This window comes from Chaetura pelagica, unplaced genomic scaffold, assembly GCF_000747805.2.
Source record: "Chaetura pelagica isolate M959 unplaced genomic scaffold, ChaPel_1.0 scaffold45, whole genome shotgun sequence".
NCBI lineage: Eukaryota > Metazoa > Chordata > Aves > Apodiformes > Apodidae > Chaetura > Chaetura pelagica.
The window spans coordinates 3,169,100-3,189,359 of record NW_009953217.1 but is presented as its reverse complement, the minus strand read 5'-3'; positions in this window follow the sequence as shown (position 1 = coordinate 3,189,359).

Here is a 20,260-nt window from a genome sequence, read left to right as displayed (position 1 = left end):
AATATGCTTCTCTCTAAACTTGCAAATGTGCACAAGGTTGTACACAGCCCCTGCTCAAATAATTGGTAATATTATACCAAAATGCATCAGAAAACAGGGCTGTGCTTACCTTTTATTTGAACTTGGTTTTCAGCGACAATACAGTCCTTAAGATTGCTTGCAACAGGATTTGAAGGTGCAAATCCCATGCTAAGGTAAGAAAGGAAGAGGCAAAGACCATTACAGTGTCTGAAAGGTGCAGCAAAATGTTTTCCTAAATGAAATCTGCAGGTTCATGTAAAGGTTGTTTGACAGTAAATGTTTCACAGCTAAATAATCAAGAAAGAAAATGTTATTGTTATCTAATGATGATAACTTAATTTGTGTAGTAACTTAAGCAACCTGTAAACGTGTGAATAGCTTTGAATAGCTTAAGGTGATTCTTGTACTAGACTCATATTCCAGAATTACAGAGTTCTTTGGGCATTTTTATTTTCAGACCCTCTTTTCATCAGGGCACATACTAAATTGTGGAATTTAAGCACAGTATTTAAAATCCAACTTTGCAGGATTCCATCATCTTTTCAAATGTAGCCTCATTTTTTTTTTTTATTTTTTAATATTTTTTTTCCTTGTAAGGCTGGAAAAGCTCATACTTTCTTACTCCATTCTTTGACTCTCTCATCCATGTGTAACTTTGATTTCAAGAAGAGACAACTTCTTCAAGAAAATGTCATAGTTATCTTGACAAGGCAGAACAGTAATCTTTGAAAGGCTATTTCAAAGGGTTTGTCAAAAACACTTGCAAGTGTGTGGTTTAACCACCAGGCCATGCTGCTCTGAGTTTTCTTTCCTTTCTTTTTTTATTTTTTCTTTTGGGTTTTGTTTTTGTTGGAGTTGTACATTTGAAGTAATTGTGGAATGTGACAACAGAGCTTAGGCTGCTCTTGGGAGATTTCTATTCCAAGTTTAATTTTGATTGATTCAGAAGTGGGATTTAAACTGATCTCTACCACTTCCCAGGTCAGTGATTGCTGTTCTAGATTATTTAATTATTGACTCTATTTTTCTGGGTTTGTTGGTTGAGAGGATTTTTTTTCTCCTCAAAATGAAGCAGAGGCAAGTGTGAATTTCAGAATTGTACAGGATGAAATTTTTTTCTGCCTATGTCCCCTACATAATTCTCACTCTCAAATATAAAATAGAAATTTTCTTACTGACAAATTGAACCTTTTGTTTGTATATGGTAGAGCATGTTAGATTCTGTGTGTTAGGTAGGTGTCCTGTCCACTCACCTTTTATTCTTTCCATCAAAAACCCCATGTATTAGCACAAAAGCTGTATGGGAGAGACAGAACTCCTACTATACTTTTTGCCCTTTTTTTTTTTTTAGCTCTGCTTTTTTGTGCCAAAAGCCTTTGAAAAGACATTTGGAATCCACGGGGGAGAGACAAATTAGACTCCAGGTGACATGACTGAATTTTAAACTACTGAATATTTTACAGTTAAATTAGATAGTGCTAAGTTCCAATAAGCATAACATCATTCTTCTGGGGGTTTTTGTTTTCAGATGCCATTTGAAAATTGAAGCCAGCAGCCCACTGAATATCTTTAACTCAATATGTGATTTACCATCTTGCTAAAATATGGTGTAAGAGTTCAGCAAAGTTTAGAGAAATTTGACCTTTCCCAGCATTCCTTGTAAGCGATCTCAATTTCATGCCCTGTTGATTAGGGTACACCTTATTCTCCAGGAGTAACACAAAAATAATGCAAAGAGCTTCCTTGGTCGGGCTGCTTTCTGGCTCATATTGATAAGGTAGAGGTGCTGTCTCTGTCACTTCTGAAAGTGGCTGCAGAGGGTAAATCCTGCTTTTCTCCTCTCCCAAATGAGATGGCAACACTTTATCATCCTGCTTCCTTTGACCTCCATTGCAGTTCTACTTGCCAGTCTTGGGCTGGGAATTCTGCTATTTTCTTTCTTTTTCTTTTTAAGACCAAGGTGAGTACTACCATGCAAAGCTGGCTGAGCCACTGGAAATAATGACATTTATCACATTCCCAAGGAGATGTATTTAATGAAGTAACCGAAGACAATATGTAATGACAGGACAAGGGGTGAATGTTTTAAGCTAGAGAAGGGTAGATTTAGGTTGGACATGAGGAAAAAGCTCTTTAACATGAGGGTGGTGATTCTATGAGAACATCGATCATTCGTTTACCCTGATTTTTAAAATATGGTCAGAAATGCTTATGAGGCTCAAAACAGCTGCAAAGCCACATATTTTACAGTCAGACAACACAGGTTTAGTAGGATGAGATGTATTCTAGAGGATTGTGCTGTGAATTCTTTGGGGCGTAAAAAGGTGTGGGTGAACACCAGACAACAGCTGGGATGGATCAGTAAACTGGAGATAATTCTATTTTTTTAAAATTTTCATTTATTCATTTGAAAATGGAAAAATAAACATTCATTTTGGAAATCTTTCTTAGCAGTGGTGAAACCTTACAAACTGGAGGGAGAGATAGAGAGAGAGAGGTATGGTCAGATCTTGCTAAGAAATGTTTCTTTGTGGATATGTTGTGGCTTTAGGGCAGCTTTGAGGTTCTGCTGTGAGATAAAACTGAGGGGATCTTGCCAGTGAAGTTTCACTGTTGCCCTGATGTTGCAAACAGGATCAGCTGTGTGTTGATAATCACTTCTCTACAAATGGTGATCCGTTTGATCTGTCTGTATGCTAGACAGGGATCTTCCTCCTCCTTTTGAGGAAAGGGAGTATATTTTCAGCCTTGGGATTGTGGTAGGTGCAGAAGAGGCTGCTGAGTTGAAGGTCAAACAGTGTTGTTTTTTTTTCCTTCTGCCTGTGACAGAAAGCACACAGTGCTTATTTCAGCATTTTAATATTGAGCTGCAACAAAGGTCTTGTGCCCTTTATGGGGTAGCACCTTTACAAAGTGTGACATTGAAGCCATTGCTTAGTTACTGAAGCCAAAAATTGTTTGGCACAAATTTGTCTCTGCGTGTGCACTTAGAAATAGCAACCTGGAAGTGTGTAAGAACATATTTGCTCCCTGACTGATCTCAAATTCTTCAATATCATGATTGTTTTAAACCTTGAATTATTACTTTTCATAGGCTGAATTACTGCTGCTATCAGGAGTTGGGTCCTTGGGCTTTTTCATGCTTCTCATGCACAGGAGTGCAGAGAGGAAGGTGTTATGTCCTTTTGCAGAGTCAAGGCTGTGGTTTCCAGATCCACACCCCCCTAGCCAGCCTGAAATGGGGGGGTGTGTTGCCTGGAGGTTTGCATGGCTGACTCTAACACCTCTGGCACTGTGTTCTCCATGCTGAGCCTTCTGGGTTATTGAATGCTGTGTCAGCTTGGGCTGATTTTGGGGCACACTGTAGATGTGCTCCAATGGCATGGTACCATTTGCTTTCCAGAAGTGATTTAGAGAGGCATGGTGCCAAGATTTTTGATGCCAGAGTCAGTCCCTTTCTCTTCTTGTAACAGTCAGGTGAGAAGACTGGGATTCAAAAGGCTTGGTTTTGTTGCCAGAAACCAGTGTGTTTTATTCTTTCTACTCCTTCAACAGCTGCCCTATCAGTATCCTGCTCTTCTGTTACACAGCTGACATTCCCAGACTGCCTTGGCTGAAATGCCTGGATATGAGATCTGTGGTCAATCCACACAAATGATTGCACTGACCACTTTCTCCCTTTTTCCTTCTAATTTCTTGGAACATTTTTTGTACATGAGTTCCTTTGCTGGCCTAATTTTCTTCCTCCCTCCCCCCCCCAACAGACTCCTCTACTCTCTTACTTTGTGCTGATGTGCATAAGCACAGGGGGACATTTGCATATATGCAAAGCCTTACTAAATGTGCTGAGAGGTGTAACTTCTTCCTGGGCAAGATGTTTTCACTTTCTCACCTAACAATCTTCCTCTACCCAGTCCTCCATGTTTATTATATTAAAGGCACCTTCCATATCTCTAATAAAAAAATAAAATAGCTATTTTTTTTTCACAACAGTGGCAGTTTGTTACCCCAGGTATTAATCAGAAAAGATGACAGAAGTCTTTCTTATATGAACTAAGGCCATCAGAGGTTGTAGAGTAAAAGAGAGTGAGTGATTCCCTCTCAGCCGCCAGTGCACAGTTCTGTCTGTGGGACAATTACAAGTCCTGCTGAGCTGTCATCTAGAGAGACATTGCAGCATATATTTGGCAGCCCAATTTTTGAGGAAGGAAGAGGTAAAGAGTGTAATGAGCCTAAACAAGGGTAAGGTGGTACTGCTGAATTTTCCTGGAAGTAGGGAAATATAATACAATTAAGGATCCTTGCACTTTAATTGTTTTCAAGGCACCTTTTCAAGTTGAGAGGGAAGCTTTATAAAATGACAAAATCATAGGCTAAGTGTAACTGCAATTATCACCCATCCACAGGAAGACTATTGCAAGTAGGAATCTGTAAAAGTAGAAAAATGGAATAATTTATTTATGTTAATGCTTGGCATCAGACAAGTGCGACATACAGTTGTTCTCAAAGTGGGCTTGAAGCATCTATGTGAACTGAAAATAAGGTGAAAGTAGTAAATTCTGCAGAGACAGACCAAAGAATGTGGTATTGTGTTCAGTGGAAAAGATTTCAATCCTTGTCAGGAAGGGAGTTTCATCCTACACTGGGTCTGTGCCCAGTTTCTTGAATTGTATCTCTGCACTAGTTTGTGTGGGCTACATCCTGTAGAAGTTGTAGTGGGAACTGTGCTGTACCATTGACACCAGCAGGCTGGGCTTCTGCAGTCCATCACAGAGGAGCTGCTGTCATGGGACACCATGGAGTTGGTGCTACTGACCAACTATGTGAGATGCATTTCACAGGTGAAAAGCCACAGTACACAGGATGTTCCTGCAAAGGGTTTTGGTGCAGTTCACTAAAACACTGAATTACTGGAGAAGAGAGAGGCAGGTTTACAATTATCCTGTATTTGATACCAGATATTATTGAAACGTCCAACCAAAACTGCCTACCAGCTCCATCAGCAGTTTATATTTATGGAAATGTGCCTCATTCTGCTGCCAGGTTTTGTCACATGTTGATGGTCATGGTGTACCAGCCTATTCAAGCATCCAGTCTGAGAAACCTTAAAAAGGCCTCCTGTGCTGGAAGTGCTGCCAAGCTGCTTGCCTCAGGGTGTTTCAGCTTTGGAGGCACCTCAAGCTACTAGACCTTTTTGAAGTTCTTGGCTGTAAAGTCTGAAGCTGTGAATATATAATATGGGATGGCACTAGGCCCAGCTGGAGTACAAACACACACATACAAAAACACACGAGAATATGAAAAGTGCTAACAAGATATAGGTACTGTGCTCCACTGCTGCTTTCATCCCAGTTCCATAAAATGGAATATGAACATGAAGAATTTGATCTCTGTCCATTTTTTCTAGCCTTAAGGTTAAATTCTGAACTTTGTAGGACTTCCTTTCTTCCTCTGTTTTTCATCTCCCCTTTCAACTCAACATTGCCTCTTAGTTTTATTATCTTGAAAGCTCAGAGAGAGTCTGAGTTTTATCTGCAGGGAAGCTCATTTGTTTTCAAATTATTTTCAGTCTGGAAGTTGGGAGATTACAGGCAGCTGGAAAACAAATTGCCTACGAATAAAAATAAGTTTCTTGGTTACCTGAAAACACAAATGGGTTCAAAATAAGAGTTTAAAAGATTATATTCTTTTGGCAGGTTGCTCCAATGATTATACACCTTAAGGCCTGTTAAATAATGAGCAGGACTTGGATTTATCCATCTCATACAGTTGGATTAGTCAAAGGCTGAGCTGTGGTGTGACGTGAGCTCTGTTAGATAACAAGCATGTGGATGAGAGCACCACTTACTCTCTAGCACTGTTTTAGGCAGATTTGCTTCTAGAAATCATACAACATATGATAAGAGAAGTGGGTCTCCCTGTTCTACAGACACAGATCAGGCAAGAACAACTTCATGGTTGACAAGCAGACCAAGAAAGGGACCCCCAGCCCTGGGTGAGGTACCCGGCTGCAACAATTCATTCATCATGGGCTCTGCTGCTTGCTACTGAGCCTGCTGTACAGGCTGCTGAGCCTGTACAAATTATGAGAAAGAAAAATAACCTAATGTGCTCTGGTGGAAATCTTAGTTCTACTATTACATTCCTATCATTTGCAAATTAAATTTCAAAGTTTAGTAGTAGGATGATCCAGATCCTCATTTATTTCCTTTGATACAAATTTTATTGCATGAAGGAAGGTGGTGGGTGCATCAGGAAAATGATATATCTGTCTGAGCTTTTTCTGGTTTGGGAGACAGGTAATATTAAAATACATTTAAATAGATGGTTAAACTTGATGAGATTAACAGAAGATAATTTTCCTGTTCTGTGGTTGCTTAGGAAGGTGATACATATGAAAAAGCATAAGAAAAACCCTAGGAAAGTAATCTTCTTCACAGCTTTTTCTTATTTTTTTTCTGCCTTTTTTTTTTGTTTGTTTGTTTTTTCAGTCATTACTTTGCTTTTAGGGAGAGATAATTGTGAAAAGAAGTTTAAAATTAAGTTGGTTCCAAGTTTGGCTTCTCATATTTTCTAAGGAAACTCAGCTTGCCTGTGTTTTTCCATTTCAAGTTCTGTGCTGTCCCTGATAAGAGAATTCAGTGGTTTGAATGAACAGCAAAGTATCAGCCTAAAGCAATAAAACTGGCAAAAAACAACTCCAGGCTGTCTTTTAATGGACATTGTTTGTTCTTTTCTGCTATGATTCTCCTGTGACTGTGATCAGGAATTGTAAGGACTGTGGTACCTGCCAGTAAACTGGTGCAGATGGACACACACGTGCACATTGGGAGGAAAAATACTGCATTTGATCCAAGGGATCATTTTGGGAAATTATCTGATCTCGAGGATACCTGCTCCTGCCTTTTCCCACATTTGTTTAAAAATTTGTATTTAAAGATGCATTCCTAACCAAGTTTTGTCATCACTCTGTTATCTTCAGATGTGTTTGCAGTGCTAGAAGATAAAGATTGGCAAAGGAAGGAGGGGGAGGTTGCCTTGACGTGTTTAAAATATTTGTTCTAGTTATGTGCTAGAACACTTGTTTGTGATTTGGAAGAAAGGGACCCCAAATGCTAAGTGATAGGAAAACAGAGTAGTAGTATGCAGGTTTTAATCATTATTTATTGCATTCTATGACACGTATTATCTTGTTGAGAATGTAAAAGCTGCTCTCTTGGGTTATAACCCTGGTTCCATCTTGTTTCCTCTCTGGAGGTGGCTGGTGCCAGCCACTCCTGAGTAATCCTTGTTGCATAGGAGCAGTGAGGCTCTTGGGGCAGCACTTCAATCCTGCAGGCTGGGCAGTAGCTTAAATGCTTGCCCAGAGCTGCCCAGGTTCCTGCTGTAACAGTTTGCCTAAATATTTTTTCATAATAGTACTCAGTTCTTATATGTATAGTCATCTATAGGAAACCTGGCCAGCGTCCTGCTTAAATGAAATGTTCAAAAAACTTGCTGAGAAGCTCAGCAACTATATTTTTGTACCTAACTCTGCTAAGATTTATTACTATAGACCTATGAGTTGCCTTTACAAAAATCCCCTTTGCCTGCTGACAAGCTCATGAGAGTGATCTCTCAGGAAGGGCTTCTGCTTTGCCCTGGGCCTTAGCACTAGACCCGAGGTGCTCAGGAGGCTGTGAATACAGCCATGTTGTGTGCAGGGGAAATGACTGTTTTGACCCCATTTTGAAGGGAATTGGAAATATTGTCCCAGTAAAACGTTTTTGAGAGCACTAAGCAAGACAGAACTATGCTGACTTGGGCATTCTTGTGCTTTCCAGTCAGCTTGTGGTCTGTGTACTTGTCTTTGAGTATCTTAGTGTGCCAGAAAGTCTTTGCTAGTATGGCTATGCTTAAAATCTGGTACAAGATATAGGAGCCAAAGTACCTCATTCATACAGAAGGCGTCTCTAATAAGAGGTTTTAAAATACACTGGTAAGCTTCTCAGTATTCATGAAGCTTCCAGTTCCTCCAGCAAAACAGAGGTCACTAATAAAAGCTTTTTGGCTGCTGTAACTGCATGTATGCTGAGGTTTTTGCTGGTGTAAATTGGCTGCATAAAATGCAGAAGAGGGTGGTGCAGGGTGTATGCTGGGAGGGAGAGGCAGAGGAGATGGGTGGGTGGCTGCTGCTGCATCACCTCATCTGGCTCATTCTGAGCAGTGGTGAGAGTGGAGAAAAGGCATTGCTGCTGTGTCACTGAGCTCCTAGTGAACCTGCCCCTCTGACAGCTGGTCTCTGTGGAATGCAGGGAGAGTTTCACTCTGTTCATATAGAATCTAACCTAATGATATTTGACAAAGGTGGTTCGGTGCTGCTGTAGTACAAATGTGGTACAGAGAGTGAGCTGTTCTGTATGGACTACCAAAAAGAAATCTGTCATCCTCAGCAGCATGGCATGCATGTCCCATAAATGGAGAATAAGCATTTCATCTTAGGGGCATTGTTGCCCTATAGAGAAGAATGAAGGCCAGCCTCCCTTTCCATCCAGTCAAGAAGCATGTGTACCTTTTTGTCCTTTTAAGACATCTGAATTCATGTAGGCAGCTGCCTGCCTAAAGCTGTTACCAAATCTATGAAAGCATTTCTGCTTTGCCTCCATTAGAAACCCAGGACAATCAAACCAGAGATATTTTTAAGTCCTTCAAAGGCAGCTTCTGTCTTACCAATGTGTCAAAGTGCTCATAACATGTTTTGCTGTGTGTATATAGTACTGTAATTCTTTCTAGCCTTGATTTGTACTTGGAAAGGAAAAAGTGTAATTTCCTCAGTCAGTACATAACAGCTTCACAAATTCTACATAGGATGAGTTATCACTGGCTAAAAAGCAGTGTTTTTCAACCTTTAACTTTATTGGTTTCCTGCATAAATCCACCAGGTAGTCACTGATGCGCCCAAGTTGCTGTAAAGAAATCCCACATAGACTTTCTTCTTTTTTATTGTGAGCATCAAAAGTTAACTTTCTGGCTGCACAGCAGAAATACTCTATTTGCTACTTACATGAGCATAATTTTAACTAAATTACTTAAGTCAGCAACTAATTTTGCTGCTGCTTCAGACCTACTTTAAATGAACAGGTATATTCATCAATCACCTCTTTTCTTTTTTGAGTATTGGCCTAATCAATATGTGAAAGAGCTATTTAAACACTTTTTTAATTTAAAAAAGGAGAGGAAGAAGTATGGATAGGCAAAACAGCAGAATAAAAAGTAGAGGGAATGTCAGGGACAGACATTAAAGTTTGATGCTTTTCTGTATTAGGACTTTGTAAATCAGTAAGCAGGGATGATTATATAATACTGTGATATTGTATATTTACATGTAAAGAAATTGGGTTGTGCTGAACAGTGTGAGCACTTAAAGTACATCCTAAATGGCAGAGGAAACACAGTGGACCAGGTTCTGTGACAGCTGTCAAATGCTCACATGGCAGGTGTCTTGCCCAAAAGTCTTGTGTACTGGGAAAAGAGCCAGAAAAGGGAGAAAGAGAGTCTGTGGAGTAGCTGCAGTGTGCTGGATATTTTAGACCATACCATCTCTCAATAAGTGTTTTGTTAAGGTAAATGCAGCACTGTAGACTTGTTGCAAGGAACTGTTTTTGTCTTTATGTATTGGTCACAGCTGAACTCTGCTGAAGGTTACCAGTACAACCTACTGGCTGACAAAGATTGAGACATTTTAAAATACTGATATTGAAGGAATTACTGTGCAGTGATGCCTAAGCCTAGAGGAGTGAAAAAACCTTATTCCAATACTGGACGTGCTCAAAGATAACTCCTTTGCACTGAAATTCTGATGTTAATGGCACCCTCATCTTCCCTCTTTGTATTTAAAACTCACTACCTACATATTTAACAAAGGGAAGGCTTAATAAATTTATTTCCCCTAAGTGTACCAGTTAAGTCATGTTAGTCTGCTCTCCACCTGCAAAGCTCCATACACATGCTTAATCACATGATCTGTTAAATCCACTTTTACTTGCAGCATGTCCTTTTATAATCAGATGTTTTTCTCTTTCAAAGTAAAAAGATGTTTGGCTATTCAGAAAGTGAAGTTCTCTCTTCTGGACATTGTGCAGTGCAGCTGTTGCATGTTAAAGGAACCTGAGATTTGCAGATCAGATTCCCTGTGGAGGAGACAACAGACAATCAGTATATTCAATGGATCTCTCTACATTTACATACCTATGCTAGTGCTAGAAGAGAGGCCACCACAAAACAAGTATTCTGATAATTCTTCGTTCTAGAAATACCACCCTGAAAGTTAATTTCACCTTCCTGGGAACCTTCCCTAGCTTAAAAATTGCTAGGGTAGGAATAAATCCCCAGAAAGCAAACTCTGCTGACGGCCACTGGTTTTCTCCGAGCGTGACCGCTGAACAAAACTTAAAATTAACAGCTTTCCTCAGAAACTAAACCTAACTCACGTTAGGAAACCAGTTTGAAATATTGTGTGTGATAATAAAACAATTTATTGACTCCTGCCTAAGCACTACATTAATACAAACAAAACTTGCTCAGGTTTGAGGCTAGTAAGAATTGCAGCTCTTTTATGTTTGACAGGACAATAGTTGATTGTAACGTAGTCTTTGGCCTGGTATTCTTGGGTATTTATGGCTGCATCTAGACTCCTGTTTATTTTGGATCAGTAACATACTTTTAAAGTAGATGTCCTAGTCATTCCACACTCTATACTCTAATTCACATAGAACTGAATTGGAAGACATGCTCCAACTGCTATGCAGTGATTAAGCTATAGATTGATCTGAAGTAGTCAGTGCTAAAGTGTAGACAGTAAAGCCAGGCAACATTCAGTGATTCAGACACACCTTAGCAACATGGCTTGTCCACTGAAAGGTTCCTTGTCTTGGGATAAAAGGCAGCTGGGTTCTCAGTGGTGGTGTAGATGATCCCCTTCGACCACTCATAATTCCTTTCTGCCTGTAAGTGATAGTAAACTGGCACTCAGTGATATGAGATGTAGGTTAGGAAAAGACTTCTCTTAGCAATAGTCATCCCTTGTACCATATCTAAATTCCTTTGTTTTCCTTTATTTCAAAATATCTGGGGCTGCTTTACTTCTATTTGTGCATACTTCTAATACCTGCTTAAATCAATGCCTCTGAGGAAGAATTCATTTTCTTCAATGCAATAGGGTACAACTCTGCCATCCAAACCCTTGGCTTGGCAAAACAAAACCAAAACTGAAATATTCCCTCCTACTGCTCCTCTAAATCCCTGTTGATCTGTAGGGGATGAGAGAAGAGAATTGCTCCCCTCAAAGACAGGCATATTCAGATGAAGAAATTTTAAAGCTGCACGTTTGTTTCAAATGGATTCTATTTAGCTTGACAGTAAAAGAGCCACAGGGCTGAATTTTATTACATATTTGTGCAACAGGCATTAAATGCTACATGTTAAGAATATATTAAATTGTTTTTAAAAAAGAAACACACAGCCAAATTCAGAAAGAACAGGTACAGAAAATGAGTAGCATTCCTCTGAGGTTTTTGTGCAGGTAGAACCTAAAGATTGAAAAAAGAAAGTGCTGAAGATAATACAGAGAACTTAATCACCTTCCCTGTCCTACCTGCCTCTGTATGTAGTTTTTTGGTTTTGTTTGGTTGATATTTTTTGGTGAGTTTTTTTGTCAGTTCAGAAAAGCACTGGCCTTGCTTCAGAGATGTCAATAATCCCATTGTTAATTCAGCTGTTGGTCATGGACTTACTGGACCAAAGCCTTCATGAAAAGTCAGGACCAAGCTAATGCTCTCAGTGGTGTGAAAATCAATTTGGTGCATCAACCCTGAAGTGCCAAATCCTCTTGTCTTATTTTTGCGGCCTCTTTGATTTGAGTATCCTCATGTATTCTTGCTCAGTAAAGGTGAAGAATTCTACCTGTTGATCTTCATAGGGCTATTTGCAGGGAGAGCAGCTATTGGGCACAAGTGAAATGATGGAAATAGACCTGAGTAAAGATGTAAAAAAAGTGTGCAGTGTTACAAATCCTTGACCAGTTTGAATTAAAGGAATCTCTTCACTGCAGGTGAGCTTAACATTTGTGCTCCCTGAACTTTGAAAGGAAAAATATTTCTACTAAGTGTAGGTGTGGAACATTGCTGTGGTCTTTGCTGTAGCAACATCAACACTTTAGAGGGGTCCTCCTGTGTCTGCCACTAGTGGCTACACATCTATGGGGTTGAATTATTTGGAGGGCTTTTTGCTTTGTATCCCCTTGCAATAGCAAAGAAATGCTTTCTTCAACACTGCAGCAATAGGAGTGTGTTCTGACCTGGGGAGTCATAGTAAGGCAGATGCACAGATTGCTAATTGTGCTGCCTATAATCATCTCCACTTCACAGGAAACTTCTACCTTGCATTCTTTTGTTTCCATCTGGCATTATGCACACGTTCCTTCGTTTCTATTTCTGCCTTTCAGCCACACAGCATTAATTATATTACAGGTGCCAGGGTGGAAAAAACACCACCCTTGGAAGCATGGCAGGGGTCACTAGCAAAGAGTAAATTACTGGCATTAATCATGCTACAATTAGATTTCCTTGTTGAGACTTTGATATGTCTTTAGGTGACTAGACTAACAAACTGTGAATTTCTTGTCATCAGGAGGCCCTGTGCTGATTAGTATACACTCCTCTCAATAAGAGCCTCCTTTTTTAGCATGTTTGAGGAGTAATCCAGCTAAAAGGATACTATCTTGTCTGCTTTATATTGGGGTGATCTAACCTTCCTTATTTTATCTCTGATAATAGAATGACTCCTTTACTGGCAAAGTTGGTGGAACTGAAGCAATGCAGAGAGAACATTACAGTCCCCTAGGGTGATATACACATCTGAGAGCACAGAAAAGAGCCCCAAGTGTTCAGTGGACAAAATAAAGTGTGGGTTCATCAGTTTAATTACATAGTATATCCTGAGGTAGCATTACTCATGAAGTTCAACAAGGCCAAGTGCAGGGTGCCTGGGTCAGTGCAACCTCAGGCACCAAGGTGATCGAAGGCCTGGAGCAGCTCTGCTATGAAGACAGGCTGAAAGAGTTTGGGCTGTTCAGCCTAGAGAAGGGAATGCTCCAGGGAGACCTTATAATGGCTTTCCAGTGCTTGAAAGGGGCTTATGGGAAAGCTGGGGAGGGGCTTTTCATCAGAAAAGATAGTGGTAGGACAAGGGATAATGGTTTTAAACTGAGAGAGGGGAGATTTAGGTTAGATATTAAGAAAACATTCTTCACTCTGAGGGTGGTAAGGAACTGGAATGGGTTGCTCAGGGAGGTTATTGATGCCCCATCCCTGGAAGTTTTTAAGGCCAGGTTGGATGAGGTTTTGTGCAACCTGATCTAGTGGTAGGGTTCTCTGCTCATGGCAGGGGGGTTGGAACTTGATGATCTTTAAAGTCCCTTCCAACCTTAATGATTCTGTGATTCATGTCTCAATCATGTTTCTCCAATTCATTGCTCATTAAAACCTGTGCCTGAACATATGCACATTCTGGCTGTGTAATCCAGGGGCAATCTATAGCTTGAGTGCTTTATTTATCTAAATGGGTAGAACATTCCAGTAGGTTACTTTCTTTTACATGTGCAATTCTGATGCGGAGCAAAACTGAATAAAAAAAACCCAGGATGGCAAGTAAATGTGCTGCTTGTGTTCATCAGCTGTGCACAGATGGCCTTAGGAGAGAGTAAGCACTTCAGGTTTCTTAATGAAAAATAAAGGAACATGCTGGTTACTGTGTGAGTCATTTATCTGTTCAGCTACACTTGTCTTTTACATGCACTTCTTATGCTTCTTCTTATTATGTGGTACTTAAGTATAAGCATCTATTGCCTATTCATCCTTTTAGTCATGGCAGAATGAAAAGCAAATCTGAACTTCCTCCACCCTCTATCACCAAGTTCATTTTGTCTTGGCATTTAGTAGACCTTGAAAGAAAGAACCAAGTGACTTGGTCATGCTGGAGCAGTAACAAATCAGATAGTATCTCCATATGTGATGGATGAGGAGGTTTTGAAGCTGTACATCTGCTTTTAAGAATGAAGCTTAAAAACAAATTGACAGTCATGTCAGATGGGCAGCACAGATCTACTCGGGCAGATGATAAAACAGTTATGATGCAGAAGGCTTCTTTGAGCTTCCCAGTCTACAATTTGTGTGCAGCCAGCTGAATCTGAATGTGTACTCTAAGATGCAAAGTGGTAGTGTCTGGCCAGGCTGCCATTCTCTGAGATACGCGCTAGAATTGAAGTTAGAAATTTCTTTAACTCTTGCAGAGATGCTTAGAATATACCTCCTTAGGGATTAGATGACCATTTGAACTTTTTCAGGTATCACTATAATGTTTTGTTAGCAGAATTCAGCTTGATACTGGATTCTTCTCCATCTCTGATTGCAGGATTTTGCATATTTTACAAATAAGTTGGGACTCTGAATTTTATACACTGTTTTGTTAATAACACTTTGTAGCATGACCTGCTCTAGAAACAATCATACAGTTCTGAAGGTCCCCTGTGGAAGCCAGGAAAGGCCATCCTGCTGCAGCAGTCAGGTGTTTCTGCTGTTTGTAAGGATGGATTTGCTGTGTTTAGTGCAATGTCTCACTCTACCACTGCTCTCTCAGGCAGCTGCAAAAGATCCATGTTTTTTTCCCCCTCTCAGGGATGAAAAATACTTGAATATGACTTTTATTTCTACTGAAGTCCTATATGTCTTTAACCACAATTAGAAGACAAGACACAGGAGCCTGTATGCTGGTTTGAACTGTTTTCAGCATTCCTATAGCCACTCTAGGACAGCCATCCTGAAATTTGCTTTCAGTTTTGTCTATGTAGTTTCATTTAAAACAATATACCAAAAGCCAGTTGCCATCCTGGAATATAACTTCACATAATTAAAGGAGAAAGGTTTTAAAGTTCTGGAAAATGTGATTTAATTTACCAGAGGAATTTGGTAAGAAAGCCTAATTGCTCTGCAGGATCATCACTTTCATCTGTTACTTTGCATATTTAACAGGGGTCTTTTTGTGAAGAAAATACAAGAGAAAAATATTATTGACAGTAGTAAAGAGCTAATAATGTATTTGCTACAGAATTGTTAGTAATTTATACTTAAACATTACTTTTTTCTTTTGAAAGGTATACAACATACAGTCATGCTGCAAGTTCAGTGTTACTTTTGCTGTTGTTTGATCAGTCTTCAAATTTTAACAGAAAAACAGCTGTGCTACATGTCACAATGTTATTTGTTGCTATGTGTGTTCTTTATTACAAATACCTGCTACATTGAAAAGCAAGCAAAGCACATGCAATGGTAGAAGAAACCAAGCAAAACGTATGTTTCCAAATGAAATGTACCATGTCACGATAACTTCTTCAGTATTGCAGCAGAAGAATACAAAAAGACATAGAATAGGATGTTCACACCCTACTTGGTTATGAAATGTTAGCGGGGGGAGATGGAAGCAAAATGTGTTTGTATGACTTTGTGAGAGAGAGCTCTTTGCGTGTGGGCAGAAGGAAAGTTTCTGTGTGGCTGCTGGTGCTGCAGAAAGATTTTTTAAATATTTTTTTTCTCCTTTCTCTCTTCTAGTTCAAAGAAAGCTTCCCATCCCCTCACAAAATGAAATGCTTCTCACAGGGGATGACTTGGGGATTCATGGCTGTGCAACAATGGATCAATACTTGTTTGCGAAAAGCTTTGGTTAAAGTAGGACAAGTGGAGATTAGCTGGATGATCTGCTGGTTGTCCATCACTATGGATTGCTCTTTGTTAGCTGGAGAGGTTTATCTTGCCCTCCCTGTTGAGAGCTGAGAAGTGATATGAGACGAGCTATGTGGCTCACAGGAGTTAAAAATAAAAGCTGTAGGTGCCACAGATGCAGTTGGAAAGGACTTCTCAGAGGCAGCAATGTGGGCACCTTTGAACTTTGTTCTCTGGATAAACTGCCCTTGCTTTGCATAAAAGAAAGCATGAATAAGCAGATATTAGGTGGTTGGAGTGAGCTTAATCAGTCTTCACTTTCATGATTGTTGTGCAGAGATGACCCAAAAATAGTGAAAAAGGCTCCAGTCTTGTAAGGGTGTTGGTTTTTTTTGTTTGTTTGTTTGTTTTTCTGACTGGACCCTTCTGCCCAAAACAGAGCTGGGTTTTATATTGGCTAGTTTTGCCAAGATCCCAACTCTGGAGGTTTGACAAATTGACACTTGTCACAGATTGCTCGAAGATCCAATAAAATCATTATGGCTCCAGGTAAACACAGAGGTTTAACCTCATGGCTCAGACTGTGGCTGATAAGGTAGTGTGTGATTTCCTCTGAGATTCAGAAATGTTCAGGTTGGGGAGAACCATACAGTATTTCTAATCTAAGTTTTTAAATTTCAGTTAGATAACTTTTATACCAGTTAGATTTGTTCCAGTGTTTGTTTGTATTTCAATAGGGGATGGCAGGACTTTATGAGCTTTTTTCAGTGACATAGACGTATTAATGAGAAGTGTCTAATTATCTTTATTGATTAACCTTATCTGATAAAGAGGTAGTCACTCACTAGAATAGTCCATGTTCGGTACACTGCAGAAAGAGAAAATGATGAATTTACTCCCTAGATTGTATTGCTCTGTATGCTACAAGAGTAAATGATGGATAAGGGACAGCCTGCACTGTCTTGGGTCAGAACAGTAGGTCAGAGTCATTATTTACCTTTTGAATGCAGAGTGAGAATTTTATCTTTTTGCAAATCATTACTCCAATTCACTTGTTTACTGGGACAGGCAGAGTTGAACACAGCTTTTTTCTGCCTTATGTATGTATGGGTGCAGAGCAGTGGTTACAGTAGGTCTGAAGAGGAAAGCAGAAGCTGTGATTTCTGAGATGAATTAGAGCTTTCTGTTAAAAGTCTCAGCTTTATTGTTAGCTTCTTTAAAATCCTGCTTTTCAAACTGTCCTTTGCTGTGGTGTTGGGAACAATTGTCCACTGTCCACAGTCAGCATATTTACTTAGACCATTTATTTTGTCAGCCTGTAATGTCTTGCTTTCTTCCATGTAACCCACCATTTGTTTGTCTTCTGCTATGTTTGGACCTCTTGCTTTGGTTTGTGTTTGTAAGTCTCTAGAGCAGTAAGATCCTGGTGTGTGGTGAAGGATCCTCAACACAGTTCAATGGCACAGTCTAACTTTTATCCCAGTTTTTGTGTGGGTATATGTGGGTATGGTATGTGGGTACCTATGGTCTCTGCCCTCATCTAGAGATATCTGTGTCTTACAGAAGTCAGACAGGAATGCTCATCATGCATTGCAATGATTAGTTGATTGTTATGTATAGTGCCATGGAAACACGGTAGAAGCACTAATGCAATAAATCCCAGAAACAAAAAGGCTAAATCAAAAATGCTCTTTGCCAGTTCCATGTGGGTTGAGAGAGCATTCCTTGGTATATTTTTCAGTCTCACTTTGGTTTATTGACTTCCCATTCAGTATGTTTATGTTGTGGTTTTGTTCTCTGCACAACCAAGATTCTCCTCTAGGTCTTCCCTTTTCTCACATTTCATTCTGCCTTTTGTATACTTGTTCTATGTCCTGGAGACAGTCTTCTTCATGTCTGTATCTTGAATGGAATTATCCTCTTATTTTGTTATTCTTAGTGCTTTCCACATTAAGGCTTCCTCTTCCTCAGTCCATTAAGCCCCTCCACTGTAATCATCGTATCCTTCTCATTCTTAGTGCTTTCCACATTAAGGCTTCCTCCTCCTCAGTCCATTAAGCCCGTCCACTGTAATCATCGTATCCTTCTGTTGTCATCTCTCTCCTGCTGCTTTTGAATCACTATTCAACTTTAGCAGTAAAGGAGCTGATGTGTTGCAACCACTGTTATTGTAAATACTACAATCACCTTAATGCTGAACAGGGTTTTTGCTCTCCTCTGTCTCTATATGTAATCAATCATATACTTCCAGAAGAAGTTAGTGTCTCTTGCTACCTGGCAACATTGGGTCCCTGTTTTTCTCTGGGATTCTGGGTGTTTCCCATAGCATTCCAAATCATCCCAAGGGGAACTGAATACGTTCATGTCCCTCTTTCTGGAGAGGTTGAAAAAAATAATCTTCTGGTGAGTCAGATACTTCTTGCTATTGGTAAGACAGCTGTAATGGAGTCAATTTTGCCTTTGAATAGTTTCACTTTTATTATATCACACTGACATTCTGACCCATGTCAAACTTATTTTTAAAAATCCAGTAATTTTGTGTGACATGTCCTTCTCAAAATGACTTGTTTTTCACTGGTCCAAACAGTGTGATTAAATGTTCTAGGTTACATGTAATAGCCTGGGGGTAGTGCCTTTCCCATCTGGTTCACCCGATATACCGAGCAATACTGGCTGGCTTTGCATTATGCCAGCTACTCCTGGGGCTAAAACCTCTAGGTCATGCTTCCACCTGGGTATGGTACAGCCCAAGCAACCCAAGGCTGTGCTGTGCTCTGGGTACTGCCTGTGGTCTGTACATGATCAGCATTACAGGTGGGCTCTCAGCAATTGCATCCAACCTGAGCAAGCTCTGCAGGCAAACCTGACATTTTAGTCTAGCAAAGCATGATGTTATCCAGGGTACACTTTTTGTCCCTAAAGGACATGAATTCAGTACTCAGAAATAAATCTCCTCCTCCTTGATGCAGTCCTAATTTTTATGATTTCTGACACAGAGTCCAATTCATGCATTTCTTATTTCACTTTTGCATTACATTTATTTCAATAGAATGACACAAATATAAGATCATAAGATTGAATGATACAGTTAATAACAGGTATTTATATTTATCACAGATCCTGCACGTAAGAATTTTTCTGTAAGTCAAATCATGTTTGCTGCTACTTTAGTAGTAATACTCGTGACCAAAGAATAGTAGGAGTTTTTCTTCTGTGGAGAGAAATGCTAACCTGACCAGCATTGCTAACAGTACATTCTGGTTTTTTCAAGTTTTTTGATTATGAAGGGCAGCTAGGGTTTGTTCTCCAGACATCACTAGAGAGAGTTTTTTAGTTTTCATCTTCTGTTTTCCAAATTTAACCTACAACATTGTTCTAGATGGTTGTATTACACAATATAAAGTAAACTTGTGCTAGATTAAAAGCCATTTTATAGAGTTTACACTTTGCTAGTTTTATAGATGAACATAAAAAGTAGAGGTATCTTGGGATTTTTTGTTCCTCCATAAGAAATTGAAGATGTTTTTCTATCTGCTTGAAAATAGAATGCCAGAATGTGAATTAGTAGAACATAATCATTTTGATGATGTTAATGCTACTCTGTGGGGTAAATTCTGCCTCATGAGGACAACCTTAAATTTTTGTATTTTTGGAATAATTATGCTCAATTATGATCTGTCATCCAGGGCTTCATTTAAACCATGGTGCTTTGTCTTCATCTTCACTACCCAGCTGTTAAATGGAACAGAAGGGAAACATATATCTCTGAGATCATTTGTGTTGGAAAAGTTTGTTACAGCTTTGATTTCATCAAGTTCTGTAAAACAAGGATCTATAAGTTTCATTAGTGGGCTTATCATGAGTCTAATGGGTTAATCACCATGCACAGAAGGCTTTACTGACTCTCTCTGCACTGTTATTCCAAAGACCAGGGCTCTCAAAGGCTTCCTGCTTTATCTGCAGGGTCTCATACTCAGGCTGATCTATGTTTCCACCACATCTGAAGCAGCTGATCCTGTTTCTGAGGCAGTTGGCCCTAAGAAATGTACAGTTGAGAGATGCCACATTGTAAGCTGCTAATGTGGAGAGATACAGTTAGGAAAATACTTAATTGATCTTTGCAGGAAATGTGAGACCTGGAGTGGTGTAGGTCGTGTGACTGTTTCAGGATAGGCAGTGAGTAGCATTTACTACGTGGAAATCCCTAAGTTGTCTCTAAAATAAGTGTGGTTCCAGAGCTATAAGGGCATAAAGGCAACCCTGTGTAGTGTCCTTGTTGTGTCCTAACAAAGATTAAGGCTTGGGTGAGAAGCTAGACTGTGATGCACAGACAGCGGTTTGAGTGCTTCCTGTGCCCAGACAGGAATTTTGCAGTTCAGCTTGATAAACTTCTGCAGCTTTTTTCCTATTACACAGGACAAAGCATCACTATTGATTTTTACAGCTTGATGAATTTTATTTCTGTTTTCTTGCAAAATCAGCACAAA